This window comes from Oncorhynchus keta, chromosome 10, assembly GCF_023373465.1.
Source record: "Oncorhynchus keta strain PuntledgeMale-10-30-2019 chromosome 10, Oket_V2, whole genome shotgun sequence".
Taxonomy (NCBI): domain Eukaryota; kingdom Metazoa; phylum Chordata; class Actinopteri; order Salmoniformes; family Salmonidae; genus Oncorhynchus; species Oncorhynchus keta.
The window spans coordinates 31,066,065-31,081,875 of NC_068430.1; the positions used below are offsets into that span (position 1 = coordinate 31,066,065).

General features: G+C 33.9%; 1 protein-coding gene across 6 annotated transcripts in view; it reads right to left on the reverse strand.

The window, feature by feature from the left end:
- The window catches only part of LOC118377699 (transcription factor EB-like), a 168,168-nt gene that overhangs the window by 32,769 nt on the left and 119,588 nt on the right, over positions 1-15,811 (reverse strand). The gene's annotated exons all lie outside the window — the stretch shown is intronic.

A 15,811-nucleotide genomic window follows, 5' to 3' on the forward strand; every position in this document is an offset into this window, starting at 1 on the left:
ACCCCCTCCAGGCTCAAGCCCTGGGCCTACGAGCATACCCATGGTTACCATTGGGGAAGTCATGTGGAAGTCATGTGGTCCGGTTGTTGTGTGGAGGTCATGTGAGCAGCCTTGTCGAGGGGGAACACCCTCACCATCGCCCACCTCCACACCCTTCCTCCTCCACCCCACCCTTCTCTAACTTAGGAGAGCCCCAGAGTTCCCCTTTCAGCAGTGTTAAAACTACACCTGATCTGCTGTTATTCTGCTCTCTGGGACTGTTCCTTTCAGACAAATGAAATGTAAGTCAATGTGAATAAAAGTGCAGCCCTGGCCTGAGAGTATGTTTCTACCGTTTCAGATGCACAATAAGAAGCCATGCCAGAGAAACATCAACCAATTAGAGAAGACATCTCAACCTTCATCAGATACACAGGCCATACATGGGCATGGACAGAGAGAAGGGAAAGAGAGAGAGAGAAGCTCACTGTGTGTGAGGTACAATAAGAAGGGCAGCTCCTATTGAGAAGGACTGAGGCCGCCTGTTGTCCACCGTGTCCATTTCAGTGCCCGCTTTGTGCATACTGGCTGGTCCAAAGGCACGCACAGCGTTCTGACTCCAAGAGCCATCACTACTACAGCATGGCAGCACACAGAGAACCACCACCTAACCAGGACCAGCCAAACACAAACCACAACTACATCAACAACCACTACTGCTGCTACTATTACACCACTACTGCTGCTACTATTAACACTATTACACCACTACTACTGCTACTATTAACACTAATACACCACTACTACTGCTACTATTAACACTATTACACCACTACTACTGCTACTATTAACACTAATACACCACTACTACTGCTACTATTAACACTATTACAACTATTAACACTATTACACCACTACTACTATTAACACTAATACACCACTACTACTGCTACTGTTAACACTAATACACCACTAGTACTGCTACTATTAACACTAATACACCACTACTACTGCTACTATTAACACTATTACACCACTACTACTGCTACTATTAACACTAATACACCACTAGTACTGCTACTATTAACACTAATACACCACTACTACTGCTACTATTAACACTAATACACCACTACTACTGCTACTATTAACACTAATACACCACTAGTACTGCTACTATTAACACTATTACACCACTACTACTGCTACTATTAACACTAATACACCACTAGTACTGCTACTATTAACACTAATACACCACTAGTACTGCTACTATTAACACAATTACAACACTACTACTGCTACTATTAACACTATTACTGCTACTATTAACACTATACACTACTATTACTGATACTATTAACACTATTACACCACTACTGATGCAATTAACACTGTTACACCACTACTATTAACACTGTTACACCAATACTACACTACTATTAACACTATTACACCACTACTATTAACACTAATACACCACTAGTACTGCTACTATTAACACTATTACTGCTACTATTAAAACTATACACTACTATTACTGCTACTATTAACACTATTACACCACTACTGATGCAATTAACACTGTTACACCACTACTACACTACTATTAACACTATTACACCACTACTATTAACACTAATACACCACTAGTACTGCTACTATTAACACTATTACAACACTACTACTGCTACTATTAACACTATTACTGCTACTATTAACACTATACACTACTACTACTGCTACTATTAACACTATACACTACTACTACTGCCACTATTAACACTATTACTGCTACTATTAACACTATACACTACTACTACTGCTACTATTAACACTATTACACCACTACTACTACTTCTATTAACACTATTACACCACTACTACTATTAACACTATTACACAACTACTACTGCTACTATTAACACTATTACACCACTACTACTACTACTATTAACACTATTACACCACTACTACTGATACTATTAACACTATTACACCACTACTATTAACACTATTACACCACTACTACTGCTACTATTAACAATATACACCACTACTACTACTGCTATTACCACTATTACACCACTACTACTGCTACTATTAACAATATACACCACTACCACTACTGCTATTAACACGATTACACGACCACTACTACTGCTACTATTAACACTATTACACTACTACTACTGCTATTACCACTATTACACCACTACTACTGCTATTACCACTATTACACCACTACTACTGCTACTATTAACAATATACAACACCACTACTACTACTATTAACAATATACACCACCACTACTACTAATATTAACAATATACACCACCACTACTACTATTAACACGATTACACGACCACTACTACTATTAACACTATTACACCACTACTACTGCTACTATTAACACTAATACACCACTAGTACTGCTACTATTAACACTAATACACCACTACTACTGCTACTATTAACACTATTACACCACTACTACTGCTACTATTAACACTAATACACCACTAGTACTGCTACTATTAACACTATTACAACACTACTACTGCTACTATTAACACTATTACTGCTACTATCAACACTACACACTACTACTACTGCTACTATTAACACTATACACTACTACTACTGCCACTATTAACACTATTACTGCTACTATTAACACTATACACTACTACTACTGCTACTATTAACACTATTACACCACTACTACTACTGCTATTAACACCATTACACTACTACTACTATTAACACTATTACACCACTACTATTAACACTATTACACGACAACTACTGCTACTATTAACACTATTACACCATTACTACTATTAACACTATTACACGACTACTACTGCTACTATTAACACTATTACACCACTACTACTACTATTAACACTATTACACCACTACTACTGATACTATTAACACTATTACACCACTACTATTAACACTATTACACCACTACTACTGCTATTAACACTATTACACCACTACTATTAACACCATTACACCACTACTACTACTGCTATTACCACTAATACACCACTAGTACTGCTACTATTAACACTATTACAACACTACTACTGCTACTATTAACACTATTACTGCTACTATTAACACTATACACTACTACTACTGCTACTATTAACACTATACACTACTACTACTGCCACTATTAACACTATTACTGCTACTATTAACACTATACACTACTACTACTGCTACTATTAACACTATACACTACTACTACTGCCACTATTAACACTATTACTGCTACTATTAACATTATACACTACTACTACTGCTACTATTAACACTATACACTACTACTACTGCCACTATTAACACTATTACTGCTACTATTAACACTATACACTACTGCTACTATTAACACTATTACACCACTACTGATGCAATTAACACTGTTACACCACTACTACACTACTATTAACACTATTACACCACTACTAACACTATTACACCACTACTACTGCTACTATTAACTCTATTACTGCTACTGTTAACACTATTACACCACTACTGATGCAATTAACACTGTTACACCACTACTACACTACTATTAACACTATTACACCACTACTATTAACACTATTACACCACTACTGTTAACACTATTACACCACTACTGCTGCTACTATTAATAACACTATTACACCACTACTACTGCTACTATTAACACTATTACACCACTACTATTAACACTATTACACCACTACCATTAACACTATTACACCACTACTACTGCTAGTATTAACAATATACACCACTACTACTACTGCTATTAACACGATTACACGACCACTACTACTATTAACACTATTACACCACTACTACTGCTATTACCACTATTACACCACTACTATTAACACGATTACACGACCACTACTACTATTAACAATATTACACTACTACTACTGCTATTACCACTATTACACCACTACTACTGCTACTATTAACAATATACACCACCACTACTACTACTATTAACAATATACACCACCACTACTACTACTATTAATATGATTACACGACCACTACTACTATTAACACTATTACACCACTACTACTGCTACTATTAACATTATTACACCACTACTATTGCTATTAACACTATTACACCACTACTATTAACACCATTACACCACTACTACTACTGCTATTACCACTATTACACCACTACTACTGCTACTATTAACAATATACACCACTACTACTACTGCTATTAACACGATTACACGACCACTACTACTATTAACAATATTACACTACTACTACTGCTATTACCACTATTACACCACTACTACTGCTACTATTAACAATATACACCACTACTACTACTATTAACAATATACACCACCACTACTACTACTATTAACATGATTACACGACCACTACTACTATTAACACTATTACACCACTACTACTGCTATTAACACTATTACTCTACTATTAACACTATTACACCACTACTATTAACACTATTACACGACTACTACTGCTACTATTAACACTATTACACCACTACTACTACTGCTATTAACACGATTACACGACCACTACTGCTACTATTAACAATATACACCACTACTACTACTGCTATTACCACTATTACACCACTACTACTGCTACTATTAACAATATACAACACCACTACTACTACTATTAACAATATACACCACCACTACTACTAATATTAACAATATACACCACCACTACTACTATTAACACGATTACAGACCACTACTACTATTAACACTATAACACCACTACTACTATTAACACTATTACACCACTACTATTAGCACTATTACACCACTACTACTGCTACTATTAACATTATTACACCACTACTACTGCTATTAACACTATTACACCACGATTACTCTACTATTAACACTATTACACCACTACTATTAACACTATTACACGACTACTACTGCTACTATTAACACTATTACACCACTACTACTACTGCTATTAACACGATTACACGACCACTACTACTATTAACACTATTACACCACTACTGCTGCTACTATTAACACTATTACATCACTACTGCTATTAACACTATTACACCACTACTATTAACACTATTACACCACTACTACTGATACTATTAACACTATTACACCACTACCATTAACACTATTACACCACTACTACTGCTAGTATTAACAATATACACCACTACTACAACTGCTATTACCACTATTACACCACTACTACTGCTACTATTAACAATATACACCACTACTACTACTGCTATTAACACGATTACACGACCACTACTACTATTAACACTATTACACCACTACTACTGCTATTACCACTACTACAACACTACTATTAACACTATTACACCACTACTACTGCTACTATTAACACTATTACACCACTACTACTACTGCTATTAACACTATTACACCACTACTACTATTAACACTATTACACCACTACTATTAACACTATTACACCACTACTACTATTAACACTATTACACCACTACTATTAACACTATTACACGACAACTACTGCTACTATTAACACTATTACACCATTACTACTATTAACACTATTACACTACTGCTACTATTAACACTATTACACCACTACTACTACTACTATTAACACTATTACACCACTACTACTGCTACTATTAACACTATTACACTACTACTACTGCTATTACCACTATTACACCACTACTACTGCTATTACCACTATTACACCACTACTACTGCTACTATTAACAATATACAACACCACTACTACTACTATTAACAATATACACCACCACTACTACTAATATTAACAATATACACCACCACTACTACTATTAACACGATTACACGACCACTACTACTATTAACACTATTACACCACTACTACTGCTACAATTAACACTAATACACCACTAGTACTGCTACTATTAACACTATTACAACACTACTACTGCTACTATTAACACTATTACTGCTACTATTAACACTACACACTACTACTACTGCTACTATTAACACTATACACTACTACTACTGCCACTATTAACACTATTACTGCTACTATTAACACTATACACTACTACTACTGCTACTATTAACACTATTACACCACTACTACTACTGCTATTAACACTATTACACCACTACTACTATTAACACTATTACACGACAACTACTGCTACTATTAACACTATTACACCACTACTACTATTAACACTATTACACCACTACTATTAACACTATTACACGACAACTACTGCTACTATTAACACTATTACACCATTACTACTATTAACACTATTACACGACTACTACTGCTACAATTAACACTATTACACCACTACTACTACTACTATTAACACTATTACACCACTACTACTGCTACTATTAACAATATACACCACTACTACTACTGCTATTACCACTATTACACCACTACTACTATTAACAATATACACCACTACCACTACTGCTATTAACACGATTACACGACCACTACTACTATTAACACTATTACACTACTACTACTGCTATTACCACTATTACACCACTACTACTGCTATTACCACTATTACACCACTACTACTGCTACTATTAACAATATACAACACCACTACTACTACTATTAACAATATACACAACCACTACTAATAATATTAACAATATACACCACCACTACTACTATTAACACGATTACACGACCACTACTACTATTAACACTATTACACCACTACTACTGCTACTATTAACACTAATACACCACTAGTACTGCTACTATTAACACTAATACACCACTACTACTGCTACTATTAACACTATTACACCACTACTACTGCTACTATTAACACTAATACACCACTAGTACTGCTACTATTAACACTAATACACCACTAGTACTGCTACTATTAACACAATTACAACACTACTACTGCTACTATTAACACTATTACTGCTACTATTAACACTATACACTACTATTACTGATACTATTAACACTATTACACCACTACTGATGCAATTAACACTGTTACACCACTACTACACTACTATTAACACTATTACACCACTACTATTAACACTAATACACCACTAGTACTGCTACTATTAACACTATTACTGCTACTATTAACACTATACACTACTATTACTGCTACTATTAACACTATTACACCACTACTGATGCAATTAACACTGTTACACCACAAGTACACTACTATTAACACTATTACACCACTACTATTAACACTAATACACCACTAGTACTGCTACTATTAACACTATTACAACACTACTACTGCTACTATTAACACTATTACTGCTACTATTAACACTACACACTACTACTACTGCTACTATTAACACTATACACTACTACTACTGCCACTATTAACACTATTACTGCTACTATTAACACTATACACTACTACTACTGCTACTATTAACACTATACACTACTACTACTGCCACTATTAACACTATTACTGCTACTATTAACACTATACACTACTACTACTGCTACTATTAACACTATTACACCACTACTACTACTGCTATTAACACTATTACACCACTACTACTATTAACACTATTACACGACAACTACTGCTACTATTAACACTATTACACCACTACTACTATTAACACTATTACTGCTACTATTAACACTATACACTACTACTACTGCTACTATTAACACTATTACACCACTACTGATGCAATTAACACTGTTACACCACTACTACACTACTATTAACACTATTACACCACTACTATTAACACTATTACACCACTACTGTTAACACTATTACACCACTACTGCTGCTACTATTAATAACACTATTACACCACTACTACTGCTACTATTAACACTATTACACCACTACTATTAACATTAACACTATTACACTATTACACCACTACTACTGCTAGTATTAACAATATACACCACTACTACTACTGCTATTAACACGATTACACGACCACTACTACTATTAACACTATTACACCACTACTACTGCTATTACCACTATTACACCACTACTATTAACACGATCACACGACCACTACTACTATTAACAATATTACACTACTACTACTGCTATTACCACTATTACACCACTACTACTGCTACTATTAACAATATACACCACCACTACTACTACTATTAACAATATACACCACCACTACTACTACTATTAACATGATTACACGACCACTACTACTATTAACACTATCACACCACTACTACTGCTACTATTAACATTATTACACCACTACTACTGCTATTAACACTATTACACCACTACTATTAACACCATTACACCACTACTACTACTGCTATTAACACTAATACACCACTAGTACTGCTACTATTAACACTATTACACCACTACTACTGCTACTATTAACACTAATACACCACTAGTACTGCTACTATTAACACAATTACAACACTACTACTGCTACTATTAACACTATTACTGCTACTATTAACACTATACACTACTATTACTGCTACTATTAACACTATTACACCACTACTGATGCAATTAACACTGTTACACCACTACTATTAACACTGTTACACCAATACTACACTACTATTAACACTATTACACCACTACTATTAACACTAATACACCACTAGTACTGCTACTATTAACACTATTACTGCTACTATTAAAACTATACACTACTATTACTGCTACTATTAACACTATTACACCACTACTGATGCAATTAACACTGTTACACCACTACTACACTACTATTAACACTATTGCACCACTACTATTAACACTAATACACCACTAGTACTGCTACTATTAACACTATTACAACACTACTACTGCTACTATTAACACTATACACTACTACTACTGCTACTATTAACACTATACACTACTACTACTGCCACTATTAACACTATTACTGCTACTATTAACACTATACACTACTACTACTGCTACTATTAACACTATTACACCACTACTACTACTGCTATTAACACTATTACACCACTACTACTATTAACACTATTACACGACAACTACTGCTACTATTAACACTATTACACCACTACTACTATTAACACTATTACACCACTACTATTAACACTATTACACGACAACTACTGCTACTATTAACACTATTACACCATTACTACTATTAACACTATTACACGACTACTACTGCTACTATTAACACTATTACACCACTACTACTACTACTATTAACACTATTACACCACTACTACTACTACTACTATTAACACTATTACACCACTACTACTGATACTATTAACACTATTACACCACTACTATTAACACTATTACACCACTACTACTGCTACTATTAACAATATACACCACTACTACTACTGCTATTACCACTATTACACCACTACTACTGCTACTATTAACAATATACACCACTACCACTACTGCTATTAACACGATTACACGACCACTACTACTATTAACACTATTACACTACTACTACTGCTATTACCACTAATACACCTCTACTACTGCTATTACCACTATTACACCACTACTACTGCTACTATTAACAATATACAACACCACTACTACTACTATTAACAATATACACCACCACTACTACTAATATTAACAATATACACCACCACTACTACTATTAACACGATTACACGACCACTACTACTATTAACACTATAACACCACTACTACTATTAACACTATTACACCACTACTATTAGCACTATTACACCACTACTACTGCTACTATTAACATTATTACACCACTACTACTGCTATTAACACTATTACACCACGATTACTCTACTATTAACACTATTACACCACTACTATTAACACTATTACACGACTACTACTGCTACTATTAACACTATTACACCACTACTACTACTGCTATTAACACTATTACACCACTACTACTGCTACTATTAACAATATACAACACCACTACTACTACTATTAACAATATACACCACAACTACTACTAATATTAACAATATACACCACCACTACTACTATTAACACGATTACACGACCACTACTACTATTAACACTAAAACACCACTACTACTATTAACACTATTACACCACTACTATTAGCACTATTACACCACTACTACTGCTACTATTAACATTATTACACCACGATTACTCTACTATTAACACTATTACACCACTACTATTAACACTATTACACGACTACTACTGCTACTATTAACACTATTACACCACTACTACTACTGCTATTAACACGATTACACGACCACTACTACTATTAACACTATTACACCACTACTGCTGCTACTATTAACATTATTACACCACTACTACTACTAGTAACACTATTACACCACTATTACTGCTACTATTAACACTAATACACCACTACTACTGCTACTATTAACACTAATACACCACTAGTACTGCTACTATTAACACAATTACAACACTACTACTGCTACTATTAACACTATTACTGCTACTATTAACACTATACACCACTACTACTGCTACTATTAACACTATTACACCACTACTGATGCAATTAACACTGTTACACCACTACTACACTACTATTAACACTATTGCACCACTACTATTAACACTAATACACCACTAGTACTGCTACTATTAACACAATTACAACACTACTACTGCTACTATTAACACTATTACTGCTACTATTAACACTATACACTACTACTACTGCTACTATTAATACTATACACTACTACTACTGCCACTATTAACACTATTACTGCTACTATTAACACTATACACTACTACTACTGCTACTATTAACACTATTACACCACTACTATTAACACTATTACACCACTACTGTTAACACTATTACACCACTACTGCTGCTGCTATTAACACTATTACACCACTACTATTACACCATTACTACTGCTATTAACACTATTACACCACTACTACTGCTACTATTAACAATATACACCACTACTACTACTGCTATTAACACGATTACACGACCACTACTACTATTAACACTATTACACCACTACTACTGCTATTACCACTATTACACCACTACTATTAACACGATTACACGACCACTACTACTATTAACACTATTACACCATTACAACTGCTATTAACACTATTACACCACTACTACTGCTACTATTAACAATATACACCACTACTACTACTGCTATTAACACTATTACACTACTACTACTGCTATTACCACTATTACACCACTACTACTGCTACTATTAACAATATACACCACTACTACTACTATTAACAATATACACCACCACTACTACTACTATTAACACGATTACATGACCACTACTACTATTAACACTATTACACCACTACTACTGCTACTATTAACATTATTACACCACTACTACTGCTATTAACACTATTACACCACTATTACTCTACTAGTAACACTATTACACCACTACTATTAACACTATTACACGACTACTACTGCTACTATTAACACTATTACACCACTACTACTACTGCTATTAACACGATTACACGACCACTACTACTATTAACACTATTACACGACAACTACTGCTACTATTAACACTATTACATCACTACTGCTATTAACACTATTACACCACTACTATTAACACTATTACACCACTACTCCTGCTACCATTAACACTAATACACCACTACTATTAACACTATTACACCACTACCATTAACACTATTACACCACTACTACTGCTAGTATTAAAAATATACACCACTACTACTACTGCTATTAACACGATTACACGACCACTACTACTATTAACACTATTACACCACTACTACTGGTATTACCACTATTACACCACTACTATTAACACTATTACACAACTACTACTGCTACTATTAACACTATTACACCACTACTACTACTGCTATTAACACTATTACACCACTACTACTATTAACACTAATACACGACAACTACTGCTACTATTAACACTATTACACCACTACTACTATTAACACTATTACACCACTACTATTAACACTATTACACGACAACTACTGCTACTATTAACACTATTACACCACTACTACTATTAACACTATTACACGACTACTACTGCTCCTATTAACACTATTACACCACTACTACTGCTACTATTAACAATATACACCACTACCACTACTGCTATTAACACGATTACACGACCACTACTACTATTAACACTATTACACTACTACTACTGCTACTATTAACAATATACAACACCACTACTACTATTATTAACAATATACACCACCACTACTACTACTATTAACAATATACACCACCACTACTACTAATATTAACAATATACACCACCACTACTACTATTAACACGATTACACGACCACTACTACTATTAACACTATAACACCACTACTACTATTAACACTATTACACCACTACTATTAGCACTATTACACCACTACTACTGCTACTATTAACATTATTACACCACTACTACTGCTATTAACACTATTACACCACGATTACTCTACTATTAACACTATTACACCACTACTATTAACACTATTACACGACTACTACTGCTACTATTAACACTATTACACCACTACTACTACTGCTATTAACACTATTACACCACTACTACTGCTACTATTAACAATATACAACACCACTACTACTACTATTAACAATATACACCACAACTACTACTAATATTAACAATATACACCACCACTACTACTATTAACACGATTACACGACCACTACTACTATTAACACTATAACACCACTACTACTATTAACACTATTACACCACTACTATTAGCACTATTACACCACTACTACTGCTACTATTAACATTATTACACCACGATTACTCTACTATTAACACTATTACACCACTACTATTAACACTATTACACGACTACTACTGCTACTATTAACACTATTACACCACTACTACTACTACTGCTATTAACACGATTACACGACCACTACTACTATTAACACTATTACACCACTACTGCTGCTACTATTAACATTATTACACCACTACTACTACTAGTAAAACTATTACACCACTATTACTGCTACTATTAACACTAATACACCACTACTACTGCTACTATTAACACTAATACACCACTAGTACTGCTACTATTAACACAATTACAACACTACTACTGCTACTATTAACACTATTACTGCTACTATTAACACTATACACTACTACTACTGCTACTATTAACACTATTACACCACTACTGATGCAATTAACACTGTTACACCACTACTACACTACTATTAACACTATTGCACCACTACTATTAACACTAATACACCACTAGTACTGCTACTATTAACACAATTACAACACTACTACTGCTACTATTAACACTATTACTGCTACTATTAACACTATACACTACTACTACTGCTACTATTAATACTATACACTACTACTACTGCCACTATTAACACTATTACTGCTACTATTAACACTATACACTACTACTACTGCTACTATTAACACTATTACACCACTACTATTAACACTATTACACCACTACTGTTAACACTATTACACCACTACTGCTGCTGCTATTAACACTATTACACCACTACTATTACACCAGTACTACTGCTATTAACACTATTACACCACTACTACTGCTACTATTAACAATATACACCACTACTACTACTGCTATTAACACGATTACACGACCACTACTACTATTAACACTATTACACCACTACTACTGCTATTACCACTATTACACCACTACTATTAACACGATTACACGACCACTACTACTATTAACACTATTACACCATTACAACTGCTATTAACACTATTACACCACTACTACTGCTACTATTAACAATATACACCACTACTACTACTGCTATTAACACTATTACACTACTACTACTGCTATTACCACTATTACACCACTACTACTGCTACTATTAACAATATACACCACTACTACTACTATTAACAATATACACCACCACTACTACTACTATTAACACGATTACATGACCACTACTACTATTAACACTATTACACCACTACTACTGCTACTATTAACATTATTACACCACTACTACTGCTATTAACACTATTACACCACTATTACTCTACTAGTAACACTATTACACCACTACTATTAACACTATTACACGACTACTACTGCTACTATTAACACTATTACACCACTACTACTACTGCTATTAACACGATTACACGACCACTACTACTATTAACACTATTACACGACAACTACTGCTACTATTAACACTATTACATCACTACTGCTATTAACACTATTACACCACTACTATTAACACTATTACACCACTACTCCTGCTACCATTAACACTAATACACCACTACTATTAACACTATTACACCACTACCATTAACACTATTACACCACTACTACTGCTAGTATTAAAATATACACCACTACTACTACTGCTATTAACACGATTACACGACCACTACTACTATTAACACTATTACACCACTACTACTGCTATTACCACTATTACACCACTAATATTAACACTATTACACAACTACTACTGCTACTATTAACACTATTACACCACTACTACTACTGCTATTAACACTATTACACCACTACTACTATTAACACTAATACACGATAACAACTACTGCTACTATTAACACTATTACACCACTACTACTATTAACACTATTACACCACTACTATTAACACTATTACACGACAACTACTGCTACTATTAACACTATTACACCACTACTACTATTAACACTATTACACGACTACTACTGCTACTATTAACACTATTACACCACTACTACTGCTACTATTAACAATATACACCACTACCACTACTGCTATTAACACGATTACACTACCTACTACTACTATTAACACTATTACACTACTACTACTGCTACTATTAACAATATACAACACCACTACTACTATTATTAACAATATACACCACCACTACTACTACTATTAACAATATACACCACCACTACTACTAATATTAACAATATACACCACCACTACTACTATTAACACGATTACACGACCACTACTACTATTAACACTATAACACCACTACTACTATTAACACTATTACACCACTACTATTAGCACTATTACACCACTACTACTGCTACTATTAACATTATTACACCACTACTACTGCTATTAACACTATTACACCACGATTACTACTATTAACACTATTACACCACTACTATTAACACTATTACACGACTACTACTGCTACTATTAACACTATTACACCACTACTACTACTGCTATTAACACTATTACACCACTACTACTGCTACTATTAACAATATACAACACCACTACTACTACTATTAACAATATACACCACAACTACTACTAATATTAACAATATACACCACCACTACTACTATTAACACGATTACACGACCACTACTACTATTAACACTATAACACCACTACTACTATTAACACTATTACACCACTACTATTAGCACTATTACACCACTACTACTGCTACTATTAACATTATTACACCACGATTACTCTACTATTAACACTATTACACCACTACTATTAACACTATTACACGACTACTACTGCTACTATTAACACTATTACACCACTACTACTACTGCTATTAACACGATTACACGACCACTACTACTATTAACACTATTACACCACTACTGCTGCTACTATTAACATTATTACACCACTACTACTACTAGTAAAACTAT